We start from the raw sequence: 17,364 nt of genomic DNA, 5'->3' as shown, positions 1-17,364 counted from the left end.
ATTTTCTCGCCAATGTGCACATCGACCATTTTATTTATCTCGCTAGTCATGCTTAGGTACTTGACCATATTTTCCGCCGGTCGTCACTGATTATTATTTCCCGCCGACCGAAGCCGACCATTATTTCTCGCCGACCGAAGCCGACCAATTTTTCCCGCCAAGCACCTTTTGTTAAGCATGCTAACCACATCCCAAGCATAATCGCAGTTTCCATAATTACTACACAAACAATATCATGACAATCATCATATCACCAAAAGCATATATTTTGCATTTACTTATGCCTATATTTCTATATCAAAGTATAGAGTTAAATAAATATACATAATATGCCACACTGTATATATACTCATAATCTTCTTTTTATATCAAGGCTATATAATATAATGTTCACAATATGCTTCACACATACCAAAGTTATAAATATTAAAACTATATCACATAAGTAGTACCTATTATGCATGTCTTTAATTAAATTTCACAGCACGTAGCAGTCACAATAACACCCTAATATGCATTCAATTACTAGGACCTCACAGTATGTCAAAACCATAATAACATTCCTATCATGCATTTATATATATAAACATACACAGTATGCCAAAACTGTAATAACACTCACGATATATTGAAACTATAAAGCTATAACACTCACTGTCAGCAAATCCTCCTAATGCAATTTACTCGTAAATATCTTCCTTACTCAAACCAAATTGGAATTTAAGCAGCACCTCCTTCGAATTTCCTTCCTTCCAGACCAATGGTAGCCTATTCACTAAAAACTCACTCTCTCTATAGGATTTTTACTACTGGAATTTGTTTTGGAACGAGTTTAACTTTTAGCTGAGGCCTTCTATTTATAGTTGTTCCCAACTTCTTTCTGTGTGACAACTCACCATACAAATGGCTTCTCCTTAAGCTACCACGCTAACTTGGGCTAACCGAGCTTTGAGTTGTCTAATTCTGAGTTTGCCAACCAAAATTACCTTAATTTGCATGTAATCTTAGCCATACACTACTTTCTTGAGTCTTCCTGTATGAAATCTCCCATTGCCACATCAACCGCTTAATTTTTCGAATTAATTATCCAAATTATTAATGAACGCGTCTAGCCCCATTAAAATGCGTCCGTCTGTTCAATCTCGCTCTCTCCACTCTCGTGGCTCTCGCTCTCTCCGACTTTCTCGCTGGTTCTGCTCTCGTGGTTCTTGCTCTCTCCAACTTTCTCGTTGGCAGATCTCGCTCTCTCCTACTTTCTCGCTTAAACTCTCACTCTTCTCCAATCTTGTTCTCTCCCATTTTCTCACTCAAATCAATCTCGCTCTCTCCCATTCTCTCGCTGCCTCCACTCTCGCTGGTGTCGCTCTCTCCAATCTCGCTAATGTTGCCCTCTCCCATTTTCTCTTCACTCTCGCTTGGCATCATGCGTAGAACAATTGTTTGGTCCAACGTTTCCATCACCGCATGCCCTTCGTAGCATGTAGACAATACTTAAACCATCGCGTTATTTCATAATTCATTTATCTTGGTTTTCCCGCGTCTAAATTCCTCATAATTTAATTATATTTATTGTTTTTAATATCCTATTTCTTCACGCCTTCCAAATTAGGGTTAGGGTATTACATTTACCACCCCCTTAAATAAAATTTCGTCCTCGAAATTTGAACCGACAATATTTTATACTCACATTTTATTGAGTACAATTACATACCTAGCTTCTAATCTAATCCACTAAGATTTTCTTTTTCCCTTTCTCAGCATCGGGCATATTTTCTTCCCTGGTCTGTGTTATTCTATATATTTGTCCAATCATCTTTTTCCTCATTTCATCTCTTCTTCCTCCAACACTACCTCCTTCCCTTGTAGTTGTTGGCTTCATTCCCTGGTTGTTTCTTTGTTGTGTATTTTCGACTTCCAAATTCATCAACTGAGGACATTCTCTTTTAAAATGCCCTGGTTTGTTACAATTATAACATGTACGAGTTCGTCCTTGGGTTTGCTCCCAACATCTTCCCCAATGATACCGGTTACAGATCGTGCATCTAGGTTTCTGGTTTGCACTTGCCATCGACTCCTTTATCAAATTTTCTTGTTCGGAGTCTGCTCTCGTACCTGCAATTCCTTTCTTTTTCCATATACTTCTGTTTTCCACCCTGGGGGCAAAATTTCTTGATTCTTCCTTCTGCCACCGACTCATTAAGGATTCTTTTTCCGGTCCTACTTTTTCCGCCGTTAGACTCCTTTCTACTCGCATTGCAGCTTCTGTTAGTTTCGAAAACTCTCCGCATTCTACGATTGCTGTAACAGGAGTTTGAATTTCTTGTTTCAATCTTGTCTTAAACCTTCGACAACGTTCCTTATCATCCGCTACTATGTTTAAAGCATACTAAGATAATTCCGTATACTTTAGTTCATACTCTGTTACAGTCATGCTTCCCTGCATGAGCTGTAGGAATTCATCTTGCTTCATATCCTTATATGATCGGGGATAAAATCTTTCAAAAAATGCTCTTCGAAACTCCTTCCAACATATTTCTTCTTGGTTGCCTCTCCTATTCTTTAGTAGCTTCCACCAATCTTTTGCCTATTTTTGCAGTAAGAATGTGACAAGACTTACCTTATGGTTTTCAGGGCTTCTCATCACCTGAAAACATTTTTCTAGTTGGTTCATCCAAGCTTCTGCGTCTGCAGGATCTTTGGTTCATTCAAAATTTTTGACTCCCAAAGCTTTTAACCGTTCTATCCCATATTTCTTTTCGGGATCAGGTTGTATATTTTCTAAGCTTGCTTGAAGTCTTTGGGTGAATTTTTCCATTTGTTCCTCATCTCTAGATTTTTCCTTTGGATGGCTCGAGGCACTTTCACTCTCGTTTCCGGAAGGTATCCCTGTTCTACGTTTCCCACTTCTCAGCATTTTGTCTACAATTATTCCTATATTAGATTAAACATATGTTACTAACATACAATTTTATTTATAAACAGTGCTTGGATTTACATACTATTTATAGTGGTAAATTTCCTCCAGTTGGTCTATGGATTTCTAGATAATCCTACGTTGTCAAAGGTTTGTTGGATTCTTTCATTTCTTCACATACACCTTTCCTGAACATGCCCTAGCTGCTTGCAGAAAATGCAGAATTGGTAAATTCCTTCTTCTTGCAAGTTGTAGGGGGTTTGTTCCTCAAATTCTATCACGATCCTCCGCGGAATATCTTGCTTCCCTGCGCGGGCCCACTCCTGATCTGTTGTTAGTTCAGGCAGTACATGGCTACTCCCTAAACCTGACTCGTCGGTTAGCTCCCGTCGGTATCTCGCTTCTCGCGATCTCTTTTGGAAAGTGTAACAATTTTTACGGTTGTGGCCTATCTTGCCACAACCGTAGCAATATCCGGTTCCCCTCAAACATACTCCCCCATGTTTCTTTCCACAGGATGGATATCCCATGTCAGATCGGGATACCACGAGATTTGTATTGTTCAAAGTAATAGTGTTATTATTTATGCTATCCTTAGAGTTTTCAGGGTTATCCCCTGGGTTAGCATCGCAGGTCCCATCTTGCGTTCTGGAGTCGTTCCCCCACCAATTTCTTCCATTCAGATCCATTTCGTACAGTAGACATTTTTCAGGTTACTACATACTAGTCATTTTCCACTTCTCCCCTTTATTTTTTTTTTCTAGGATTTCCTATGTCCATCTATTATTTCCTTTTCCCTTAACCTCTTTTCGATTTTATGTCAGGTTTCTCCTTAAGGGCATGTTTCCAGCTCCTTTCTGTGCAACAACTCACCATACAAATAGCTTCTCCTTAAGCTACCCACGCTAACTTGGGCTAACCGAGCTTTGAGTTGTTTAATTCTGAGTTTGCCAACCAAAATTACCTTAATTTGCATGTAATTTTAGCCGTACACTACTTTCTTAAGTCTTTTTGCATGAAATCTCCCTTTGCCACATCACCCGCTTAATTTTCGAATTAATTATTCAAATTATTAATGAACGCATCTAGCCCTTTTAAAATGCGTCCGTCTGTTCAATCTCGCTCTCTCCACTCTCGCGGCTCTCGCTCTCTCCGACTTTCTTGCTGGTTCTGCTCTCGTGGCTCTCGCTCTCTCCCACTTTCTCGCTGGCAGATCTCGCTCTCTCCACTCCCGCTCTCTCCTACTTTTTCGCTCAAACTCTCGCTCAAATCAATCTCGCTCTCTCCCATTCTCTCGCTGCCTCCACTCTTACTGATGTCGCTCTCTCCAATCTCGCTGGTGTCTCTCTCTCCCATTTTCTCTTCACTCTCGCTTGGCATTACGCGTAGGACAATTGTTTGGTCCAACATTTCCATCACCGCATGCCCTTCGCAGCACGTAGACAATACTTAAACCATTGCGTTATTTCATAATTCATTTATCTTGGTTTTCCCGTGTCTAAATTCCTCATAATTTAATTATATTTCTTATTTTTAATATCCTACTTCCTCATGCCTTCCAAATTAGGGTTAAGGTATTACAATCTCGAGAATCTTTGAGCTGAAGCGGATCGTCCAAATCCCATTGTGAATGAATGCATACGTTTACAATCATAACGAACAGATTATGCATCAGAAACTAAATTACAGCATGTTTTCAAAATAAAAACAAAGGTTGAGAGCTTAAGCTTTTAAGAACCGTTCTTCAAGTAAATCCCTCGATAGTACTCGTTCACGAACGCAGCGAACAAGTCTCGAACTCCCTCGAACAAGCAGCAAGCAGCAACTCGATCCTCGAAGTAAATAGGACCCTACCACTTGGATACCTTGGTATTCTCGGTATGAGAATCCAAGAGTGGTGGTCTCTGGCTAATTTTGGTTAGAGGGGAAGTTTTGTGTGGAGGAGGAAGACAATCAAATAGATGAATAATACTATCGTGTAGACGATGAAGTCTATCAAATAGACAATGTAACTTGATCGTTTAGTCTCTCTAGTGATCGTATAGTAACTTGATTACCAATCGCGTCCTTTGGTCACTTTTTTTTGGAATCATTAAAACAATTTCATTTATCCTAATTTTTCATAAAACTAAATAACTACCCACTAAGGGTGGTTATGGAGAAAAAAGAGTTAATTATCAAATAATTTATAAATCTAAATAAATATGATAACTAACTTATCATAATATTTATAACTTATAGTTTTAACATTACATCATATACAATATATAAACCATAGTTCTTTTTCTCTATTTTATGGCATTTAATATAAATCATATTTATATTAAATTTAATAACTATGAATCTAATTCATAGAAAATATATTTGAATCATATTCAAATATTTGTTCCTCTAATTAAACAATAATGTATCAAATACATTATATCAATTATATCATATATAATTGAATTAATTTAATTATATCATATATATTCAAATTCCCTCTTATTAATTTGAACATTTCAAATTAACCCAAAAATTGATTCTCAACTTAAATCCATTGAGCTACCAGGGGACCTTATGGACCTGTAGCTTAAAGCTCCAACGGTACGTGAATAACTGATTAAGCTCTTTAATTACATTATCCATCATCCGTTAATTGTTGGACACTCCACTAAAGACCGACAGCTGCACTCTTCGCACTACAGATCTATTTATGTGTCCATTGGATATAACCAATCAACAATACGATGACCCTTTACAAATTACTCGTAAGTACAGTTGGGTCAAATTATCGTCTTGCCCCTATAGTTACATCTAACTCCTTTAATACCACTAATCCCTCTAATGAATAATAGATCATAGTCCCACTACTAAACCCCTCTCGGGCCAAGAGAGGGTGTGACGCCACATTGTTCAAGACCCAGAATCAACCCTTAAGGGAGCAATTTATCTACTTACCTTCTTCGGGGAAGGAGTGAATTCTATCTTGTGTAGCTGAGTTTCCAGCTTCCCAATAAGACGAATCCCCAAAATTGTAGGCTTGGTGAGTCGGCGATCTGGCCACTCTCACCCATGCAAATCAAAGGAACATCTTCATAGTCAGGAGTTTACAACTCATTCAGGATTAAGGTCATGTTATCTATGGCCATCCTAGTGAAATGAAAGTCTCAATTATGAACAACGTTATATAACGAGACTATATATTTTGTGGTCTGGTCTTATATACCTTTGTATAGAATATCCCCGCTAGCATGTCTAATACATGAATGATCAGGATTAGATCATTTGTAGCACTTTACAATATTTGTAACACTTATAAAGCGGGCCAAACTCATAGTGTCACCAGGATGAGGTACCCAACCTTATCCATATACTACAGACCATTTAGGTTATCACTTAAACACGATCCACTTATATGTCTCCACATACATGTTTAAGTTACAACGATAACTATGGATCTTAGTTTATTGGTTTGTGGTTAATGCAACTAAAATATCATATATTTTATAGACAAAAGTGAATAAAATATCATATATTAAATCACAGAATGTTTGTTCATTCAAGTGTTTACAAACTACAGGATCCTACGAATTTAGTGCATCAAGCCCAACATATTTGTCCACTAAAATGAATTAAATAAGTATATAGTTATTTTATTTATTACAATCAATTATTTAATTTTAGTTAAGCATGGTTGAATGTTATCTATTATAATTTTTTTTTTGAAACTATCAAGTTGAATTAAATAACATAAATAAATATATTTTAGTATTTTAATAAACCATGTGAAAAGAATTAATGTACAGAAAAGAGACCAAAATATAATATGTTAATAACGAGAGTTAATAAGAAATATTATAAAAAAATTTTTAAATCATGATAGGTTAATAATGAATTGTCTAATTATTTAATTATGAAAAAACAAAAAGTAATCAATCATAATTTTTTGAAGATGAATTTCGTACTAACTTGATTTAACTAATCAATCATAGCTTATTAATTAAGTTATTTAAGATATTGTTAGTTAGATAATTAATAATTTTTATAAATAACCAATTACATTCATTTAATAAATTCTAGGTAAATATTAATTTATATCCATGAATTTTGGATTGTATCAATTAAAACCTAAACTAATAATTAATCTAAACTTTGAACTTTAAGAATTGTACCGATTTAAACAACTCATAACTTTCATAACTCACAAGTATATTAATTTAAATGCGAAAGATTCATAAATGTATCATAATTTACATATTCTTTCACATTTAATTTGAAAAAAATTTATGTTTATTTTTCAATTATACTTATGGATTGTTTTAAGTGGGTCAACTTAGAACTTTTAGACATGTGTAGACTTCTACAAATGCCGATTTAACAAAATTGACAATTATAATTTAAATAAATCTTAATCTAGAGTCTAAATTGATTCGTTTATATGAGTTTAGAAGATTAATTGAAAAAATTACAAGTATTGCACGATGTTTATCCAAATAAATATAATAGAAAGTTTAAATTGATACATCTGTGAAAGTTTAGGGTTTAAATTGACACAATTAATAGTTTAAAGTTTAAATTGATACAATTATCAAAATTCAAGGTTTAAATTGATACAATTATTAGTTATAGTTTAAATTGATACAATTATTAGTTTACAGTTTAAATATATACAACCCTTCGATGTTTGGGAGTATAAATTGATAATTATTCTAAATTTTATTTGTAAAAATAAGTTTAGTAATTATTTTAATATATTATTATTGTCTTATTAAAATAAATAATTATATTAATTTTGTTAAGTTAATATAAATTAGTTAATTAATTATAATAAAAATAAAAAGAAGAGAAGAAACGACAATTTCAAAAGTGTAAAGAAAACCTTGTCAGAGGAAAATATATGTTTGAAAAAAATTTAATATAAGCAAATGGTGAGATAAGTATGTTTGTGTTAATTCATATTGAAAAAAACCTCCAACCAAACAGTCTTTGAAGGTTGAACATAAAGTGACGAATATATATAATTAGAAAGAGAAAACTCATATGCTACTCAACTCCAATTCTCATACCCTATGATATCTAAATAACTTGGAAATTTAGGCATTCACAATTTATCAACAAATTACTTAAATTTAGCCAAATTCAAGACCTTCTCAAAAACTCGAGTGGAGCATGGCAATATCAATTTTCCATCTTGTCCCGAGTGTATTTCATCTTCAAATTGAAACGACATATCATTTTTATTCTTCTCCAACGTAAATCACAAAATATCCTTTCTTCGTCCTCCACTTCCTCGACAATAATTGCTGCAATTTTTCTAAAATTTTCATCTTTATGAAATTAATGTTGCGATGGATTGGAAATTGTGAAACTGAATATGTAAAACTATGGTGGGTCATGGTTTTTATATAAGAGAATTCCAACTTAATATCTGCATAGAATTTACAATTACTTTTCCTATTTGGATTCAAACTTTGAGATAATTGTTCAAAATATTGCTTGTTCCTATATTTGCTATGACCCAATTTGTATAGGTCTATTTTAGTTTTCTTTTCTTTTTTCTTTTTTTTTGAAAATCCCCCAATATTGAGCCACATTTTTGCTATGTTAGAAGTCCTCTCTTTACCCAATAATAACCAATGTTTTTCTTTTTTTTTTTCTCTTTTTTTAATTTAATTTTCCACGCTTCTATTCTATTTTCTATCATGTAAGTTTATTCTCAATATGTATCCTCTATATATATATATCGTTTTTATTGTCAACCGTAGTCATCAACAATTAAAATAAATTTCAAACGTTCTAAAAGAAATCAAAATCACTATATTTACAAAGGAAAATTATTTTAAATATGAAAATATTTACAAATAATAGTAAAATATCACCGTCTATCTACAATAGACCGCGATGACAAATAGAAGATGAAATTTTGCTGTATTTTATAAATATTTTAGTTCATTTTCGTATATTTAAAAACAATCTAAAAAATAAATCTAAATAATAATAATAATAATAATTCTAACGTTTTAATTATTTTTCAATTTAATATACTTTTCCTTAAAGGCTCAATTGTATTATTTGTGTACTAAAGTTTTCACATTTTTTTTAGACAAATTGCAAATAAAGTAAACGAGTCTCAAGTATTGGTAGATATAGTAGTAAAAAAAAAAAAAAAAAAAAAAACTTTAATAAGACTCGTTTTTTATAAATGTTATTATTCACTCAATTATTAACCCTAAAAGTACTACTCATTACAAGTATATGAATAAGGTGCCCAACGTTATCCATATACTATAGACCATTTAGGTTATCACTTAAACACGATCCACTTGTATGTCTACACAACATGTTTAAGTTACAACGATACCATGGATCTTAGTTTATTGGTTTGTGGTTAATGCAACTAAAATATCATATATTTTATAGACAGAAGTGAATAAAATATCATATATTATAAATTACATAATGTTTGTTCATACAAGTGTTTACAAACTACAAGACCCTACGAGATTTAGGGCATCAACCCCAACAATCTCCTATTTGTCCTAAAGTTAATAGGATGTACAAGATAATCAAATTACAAGTACACAAAACATTAAACTAGGGCAGAAACAAGCCCAATACAAGATCTCCCACTTTTCCTAGTCCAATCGTGGTCTGTCCCATAGACCCATACTTTGCAGGTGATCCTCAAACACTGTAGTCATGAGGGCCTTCGTAAACGGATCAACAACGTTGTACTCCGAAGTTATCTTCGTGACAATCACGTCCCCTCGATGTAAATCTATCAGATGAGATGGTATTTTTGCTTAATGTGCTTGTCGTGCTTATGACTCTGAGGCTCACGGGAATTCGCCATATCACCACTATTATTACAATAAAGGGTGATGGGCTTAGACATGTCTGGAACAATTTCCAGATCAATCAAGAATTTCTTGAGCCAAACGGCCTCTTTAGCAGCTTCACAAGCCGCTACATACTCGACCTCTATGGTGGAGTCCGCGATGCACCCCCACTTGGTGCTTCACCATACTACAACCCCTTCGTTAAGAGTGAACACTAATCCTGAAGTGGATTTCCGAGAATCCTTATCAGTCTAAAAATTAGAGTCAGTGTATTCTATAAGGATCAAACCCTTAGAACCATACACAAGCATATAGTCCTCTGTTCTCCGAAGATACTTGAGGATATTAATTTTGTACTGGGCTTTTGTGCCTAGTTTATTGTTTTGTACTTGTTTTTATCTTGTACACCCACTTGCTTTAGGACAAGTGGGAGATTGTTGGGGTTGATGCCCTAAATCTTGTAGGGTTCTGTAGTTTCACATGTATGAACAAACATTTGTGATGTAATAATATGAGATATTTTCTTCACTGTTGTTTATGAAATATGAGATATTTTAGTTGCATTAACCACAAACTAATAAACTAAGATCCCTGGTTATTGTTGTAACTTAAGCATGTATGTGGAGACATATAAATGGATCATGCCTTAAATGATAACCTAAATGGTCTGTAGTATATGGATAAAGGAGGGAAACTTTATCCTGGTAACACTACGGTAGCTACAGGTCCCCTTGGTAGCTCAATGGATTCAAGCTGAGAATCAATTTTTAGGTTAGTTTCAAGTGTTCAAATTAACAAGAGGGAATTTGATTACATATGATATAATTAAATCGATTCAATTATATGTGATATAATTGATTTGATGTATTAAATACATTAGTTGAAGGAATTAATATAAATATGATTTATATTAAATAAAGGAGAAAAGAACTATGGTTTATATATTACGTATGATGTGATATTAAAACTATAGGTTATAAATATAATAAGATAAATTAGTTTTTATATTTATTTATAATAAAAAAAATTATGAGATAATTTTTTTAGTTAGTTATTTTCTTTTCTCCATTAATCGTACAAGTGGGAGGTTAATTTCAGTTTTAATAACTGAAGAATAAAATGAAAAGAGTTTTCATTTTTTGAAAGATCGCATCATTATCGCATACAATCGATTGAGTGAAAGAAAGCTATAGGATAGCCCTTTCAAGAGACAAAATGTGAAACCCGAATCTCAATTTCCCCACTTAAGCAGGTAATTAAGGAAATTAACTAAGTATAAGTTAAATCCTATGTTGAAGAGAAGGAAAATTCTAAGTGTTTGAATAGATTTTCTTTAAGCAGCTTTGAGTTGAGCCTTAACTAGTAAAAATTTGGCTAAATATGAAGTGAAAAAGAAACCATATGTTTGGTGTTAGGAAGCATTAATGCATAAGGCTCTAATGAGGTTAAGTTTGTAGAAATTATAAGGGATTAATTATTAAAGCCAAGGACAACCATGCATTGAGCTTATGAGGTAAGGACGCATGCGTTGGGATGGCAAGAAGCTGTGTGAGCAAGCAACAAGGAAGGGCCATTGAATGACGAGGTTGGGCTAGGTGCGAGCAAGGATGCGTCCGGTGATGCGCAACCATGAGCGTTGGGTGTTAGATTGTGTGTGCAGACGATCGCATAGTTGTTTGCGATGTTGCACGATAGCGCTAGATGATGGCCATTGTGCTAGACGATGAGCGACATCAAGAGCGCTAGATGATGAGCAACAACGAGATCACTAGACGATGAGCTATGCGATGGGCATAAAGCTAGACGATTGAGGCTGGAGGTGCATTGAGGTAGTGAACGATGAGTGCAACAGCTACACGATGAAGCTATACGATGCGTCATGCCATGATGGGCGCATAGTGTAGTATCTATGCGTTGATAGGGCTTGTGACACACAAGGCTTGCGAGGTTAGATGCGTTGGTCTTGTGCAAGAGGCTACGGGCGTTGGCAAGCAACATGAGCATGCTTGCGGTTGGTCATAGGGTATGCATTAGTCATAAGGCTAGGCATGAGAATGCAATCATGAAGGCTAAGCGCTGGCCTTGGGAAAGCTAGTAGAATGCATGTGGCTAACATGCTAGGCGCACAGAGCTATAGGCTAGGAGTTGTAGCCGAGAATTGAAGTTGCGCTGGAATTAACCATGCATTGAAAAGGCTTAGCTATGCAGTAATGATATGCTATATGCTAGGACTGGTTATGCGCCAAGGACATCTGTGAACGCATAGAACAAGGCTAGAGCAAGTAGCATGTGATTGAAGGATGCGATGTTGGAATTGGTATCCTAATTCTCTCGGCGTCTTGTAGTTTGTAAACTTTATACACATTGTTATGAATAAAATAAGAGTTATTTTATTTTGTATTTACTCATATCCAATATACAAAGATCCATGGTTATGGTATGTAAACTTAAGAATGTATAGAGATATACAAGTGGATCATGTCTTAAGTGATAACTGAAAGGTTTGTAGTATTAGAATATAGGAGGGATACCTTATCCTGGTGACACTACAGATACGGCCTGCTTTGTAGAGGTTTATAAGTGTTGTGAACTACTACAGATGGTCTGATCCTGATCATTCATGTAAAGACATGTGAACAGGGGTGTTTTATACAAATAGTTTGTATAAGACCGGACAATGAGATGATTCGTCTCTTTATATAATGTTGTTGATACTTGAGACTTACATCTCACTTAAACGACCATAGGTGACATGACCTTAATCCTGAGTGTTTTGGGAACTCCTTCCTTTGAGGGCGATCCTTTGATTAGTATGGGTGAGAGTGGCCAGATTTTCAACTCAACATGCCTACCTTTTTGGGATTTGTCTGATTTGGGAGTTGAGAACTTAGTTACACAAGATGAAATTCATTCCTTCCCCGAAACAGGGTTAAGTGGATAGATTGCTCCCTTAAGGGCTGATTCCGGATCTTGAACATAGCGGTCACAACTTCTCTTTGGAAGAGAGGACTCAGTCATAGTAAGAATCTTGAACATAGTGGCCACAACTTCTCTTTAAATTTTGGATTGTATCAATTATAACCTAAACTAATAATTAATCTAAACTTTGAACTTTAAGAATTGTACCGATTTAAACATCAAACTAATAACTGAATCAATTTAAACTCATAACTTTCATAACTCACAAGTATATCAATTTAAATTCGAAATATTCACAAATGTATCATAATTTACACATTCTTTCACATTTAATTTGAAAAAGAAAATTATGTTTATTTTTCAATTATACTTATGGATTTTTTAAGTGGATCGACCTAGAAGTTTTAGACATGTGTAGACTTCTACAAATGTCGATTTAACAAAATTGACAATTATAATTTAATGAAAAATTTCAAATAAATCTTAATCTTGAGTCTAAATTGATTCGTTTATATGCGTTTAGAAGATTAATTGAAAAAATTACAAGTATTGCACGATGTTTATCCAAATAAATATAATAGAGGGTTTAAATTACAACTCAAGGGACTAGGGAGGATTCCGATAAGGTCTATCTCGTAACACCGTTCGCATATCCTGATCGTCATGGGAGGGGCCCTGGAAAGCTTAGAACTCTCCCATTCTTTAACCCTAGGGAGGATCCCGATAAAGTCTACTTTGTAGCACCGTTCGCATATCCTAATCGTCATGGGAGGGGCCCTGCAAGGCTTACAACTCTCCCATGCTTTCACCCTAGGGAGGATCCTGATAAGGTCTACCTTGTAGCACCGTTCGCATATCCTGATCATCATGGGAGGGGCCCTGCAAGGCTTACAACTCTCACATGCTTTCACCCTAGGGAGGATCCCGATAAAGTCTACCTTGTAGCATCATTCGCATATCCTGATCGTCATGGGAAGGGCCCTGCAAGGCTTACAACTCTCCCATGCTTTCACCCTACGGAGGATCCCGATAAGGTCTACCTTGTAGCACCGTTCGCATATCCTGAACGCCATGGGAAGGGCCCTACAAGGCTTACAACTCTCTCATGCTTTCACCGTAGAGATGATCCCGATAAGGTCTATCTAGTAGCACCGTTCGCATATCCTGAACATCATGGGAGGGGCCCTGCAAGGCTTACAACTCTCCCATGCTTTCACCCTAGGGATGATCCCGATAAGGTCTACCTTGTAGCACCGTTCGCATATCCTGAACGTCATGGGAGGGGCCCTGCAAGGCTTACAACTCTCCCATGCTTTCACCCTAGGGATGATCCCCTAGAATAAAAGCATGGGAGAGTTGTAAGCTTTGCAGGGCCCCTCCCATGACGTTCAGGATAGATCCCCTAGGATGAAAGCATGAGAGAGTTGTAAGCCTTGCAAGGCCCCTCCCATGACGTTCAGGATATGCAAATGGTGCCACAAGGTAGACCTTATCAGGATCATCCCTAGGGTGAAAGCATGGGAGAGTTGTAAGTCTTGCAGGGCCCCTCCCATGACGTCAGGATATGCGAACGATGCCACAAGGTAGACCTTATCGGGATTCTCCCTAGGGTGAAAGCATGGGAGAGTTGTAAGCCTTGCAGGGCCTCTCCCATGACGTCAGGTTATGCGAACGGTGCTACAACGTAGACCTTATCGGGATCATCCCTAAAGTGAAAGCATGAGAGAGTTGTAAGCCTTGCAGGGCCCCTCCTATGACATTCAGGTTATGCGAACGGTGCTACAACGTAGACCTTATCGGGATCATCCCTAGGGTGAAGGTCATGGAAGGGGCCCTGCAAGGCTTACAACTCTCCCATGCTTTCACCCTAGGGAGGATACCGATAAGGTCTACCTTGTAGCACCGTTCGCATATTCTGAACGTCATGGGAGGGGCCCTGCAAGACTTACAACTCTCCGATGCTTTCACCTTAGGGAGGATCCCGATAAGATCTACCTTGTGGCACCATTTGCATATCCTGAATGTCATGGGAGGGGCCCTGCAAGGCTTACAACTCTCTCATGCTTTCATCTTAGGGATGATCCCGATAAGGTCTACCTTGTAGCACCGTTCGCATATCCTGAACATCATGGGAGGGGCCCTACAAGGATTACAACTCTCTCATGCTTTCACCTTAGGGATGATCCCGATAAGGTCTACCTTGTGGCACCATTTGCATATCCTGAATGTCATGGGAGGGTCTCTGCAAGGCTTACAACTCTCTCATGCTGTCACCCTAGGGAGGATCTCGATAAGGTCTACCTTGTAGCACCGTTCGCATATCCTGAACGTCATTGGAGGAGCCCTGCAAAGCTTACAACTCTTTTATGCTTTCACCATGGGGATGATTTCGATAAGGTCTAATTTGTAGCACCGTTTGCATATCTTGAATGTCATGGGAGGGGCCTTGCAAGGCTTACAACTCTCTCATGCTTTCACCCTAGGGAGGATCCCGATAAGGTCGTAGCACCGTTCGCATATCCTGATCATCGTGGGAAGGGTCTTGCCAAGACTTACAACTCTCACATTCGATCACCCTAAGGAAGATCCCCAAAAGGTCTATATTATTATGTTACTCCTTGATCAAAATTTGAAGATAAGGGACCAGAGTTGTCTTCGCATATGGGGTGGAGCCGGATGGACTAGAGTTGTCCTCGCATATGAGGTGGAGCTAGGCAAACCAAACTTGATCTCGCATATGAGGTGAAACCACACCTAGCATTTTTGGAGAGGAAGCAAAGCTACACCAACATTTTGGAGAAGGGGTGAAGTTATACCAACATTTTGGAGAGGAAACGAAACCGCACCATGACTTTGGAGATGGAGTGAAGTTGCGTCATCAGTTTGGAGATGAAGTGAAACCGCGCCATCAGTTTGGAGATAAAACGAAGCTACGCCACAACTTTAGAGATGAAGCGAAGTCGTGCCAGTATTTTGGAAAGGAAACGAAACTGCACCATGACTTTGGAGATGAAACGAAGTCCCGCCATTAGTTTGGAGATGAAGCGAAGCCACGCCATAACTTTGGAGATAAAACGAAATCGCACCATGACTTTAGAGATGAAGCGAAGTCGCGCCATCAGTTTGGAGATGAAGTGAAGCCACACCATAACTTTGAAGATAAAGCGAACCACATCAGACTTAGGAGATAAAGTGAAACTGCGCCAACATTTTGGAGATGAAGTGAAGCCACGTCATCAGTTTGGAGATGAAGCGAAGCGACGCTACGACTTTGAAGATGAAGCGAACCACGCCAGACTTTAGAGATGAAGCAGAGCTGCGTCATGATTTTGTAGACCGAGTCATTGAAGATGGAGCTGAGCCATGCACACTGACCATGAACTTAACGATGAAGCGGAGCCATGCACACCGACCTTGAGCTTGAAGATGTAGCGGAGTCATGCACATCGTCCTTGAACTTGAAGATGGAAGTGGGGCCATGCACGCTAATCTTGAACTTGAAGGTGGAACAGCTTCAATGGAGTCTCTGAACTTGAGGATGGAGAATCATCGACGAGACCTTCACGTTTGACAAAGCATCGACAAATCCTCCGCATTTGAGTTTGACGAAGTATCGACGAATCTTCTGCACTTGAGCTTTGAAGAATCGGTGAATCCTCCGCATTTGAGCTTGAAGCATCAACGAATCCTCCACACTTGATGTTTAACGAAGCATCGATGAATCTTCACATTGAGCTTGACTTCACGACTTTGAGCGTGAAGATGGCATTGCAAAACCTCCAGACTTGACCATGAAGATGAAACATCGATGAAGCCTCTAAACTTGAAGATTAAAGAGCATCGACGAAGCCTCTAAACTTGAAGATGGAGGAGCATCTAAGTTTGATTTTAAAGAGGAAGCGAAGCGCATTTCAAGTGTGTGCCTTTTATTTACTGTTTTGGCTCTTTACAATGGATGAACATCTTCAATCCATTGTGTTGCCCCCAATAGGGATGAACATCTTCAATCTGAAATGTCATTCTTTAACGGGGATGATCAACATCAATCTTGTAGTGTCATACTTAGGTGGTTGTGGTACATTTTCTGATGGATTAAACTTAAATTTCTTTAAATTTCCTTCGTACCTTTAAAGAAAGGGATCAAATCATGACGTAGTTCAAGTTTTTTTTTAACTGGACTGAACTTGAAGTTTCTTTCAAGCTGCCTACATACCCTTCTTAATGATAGGGATCAAGTCATAATGTAGTTAAAAAAAAATGTTTTTTTTTATGCGCAACTGAACTTAAATTTCTTTAAGTTTCTTACGTACCCTTTATAATGACAGAGATCAAGTTGTAATGTAGTTCATACAAAGATTTTTTTTGGGCCGTTCACATTTTAAGCTCATGTAGGCTAGGAGCATCATGCAGTTTAGGCTCTTGCGATGAGGAACTTCTTCATTTAAACTTCAGAAGCTCTTATTTCATCATGGTTTTGATCATCCTCTTTATTTATAGGATTTGTCAATATGATGAGTTTTGGCTTCACTATCAAGGAACCTTCCGTACTTATGTCAACAGAAAATTTCATTTTCATGCGTGAAGGGACACGACTGTGAATCTTTTCGTCATTGTTTTCTTCATGGAATGACGTTGGCTTAAAGATTTTCATCCTTCCTTTACATTGATCGTTTGTTGTTTTGAGACGATCAAAAGCAGATTCTGAAGGTT

Source organism: Benincasa hispida, chromosome 3 (assembly GCF_027475165.1).
Source record: "Benincasa hispida cultivar pf3 chromosome 3, pf3_genome.v1.1, whole genome shotgun sequence".
In the NCBI taxonomy this organism is placed as follows: Eukaryota; Viridiplantae; Streptophyta; class Magnoliopsida; order Cucurbitales; family Cucurbitaceae; genus Benincasa; species Benincasa hispida.
Note: the sequence above shows the minus strand (reverse complement) of the source record.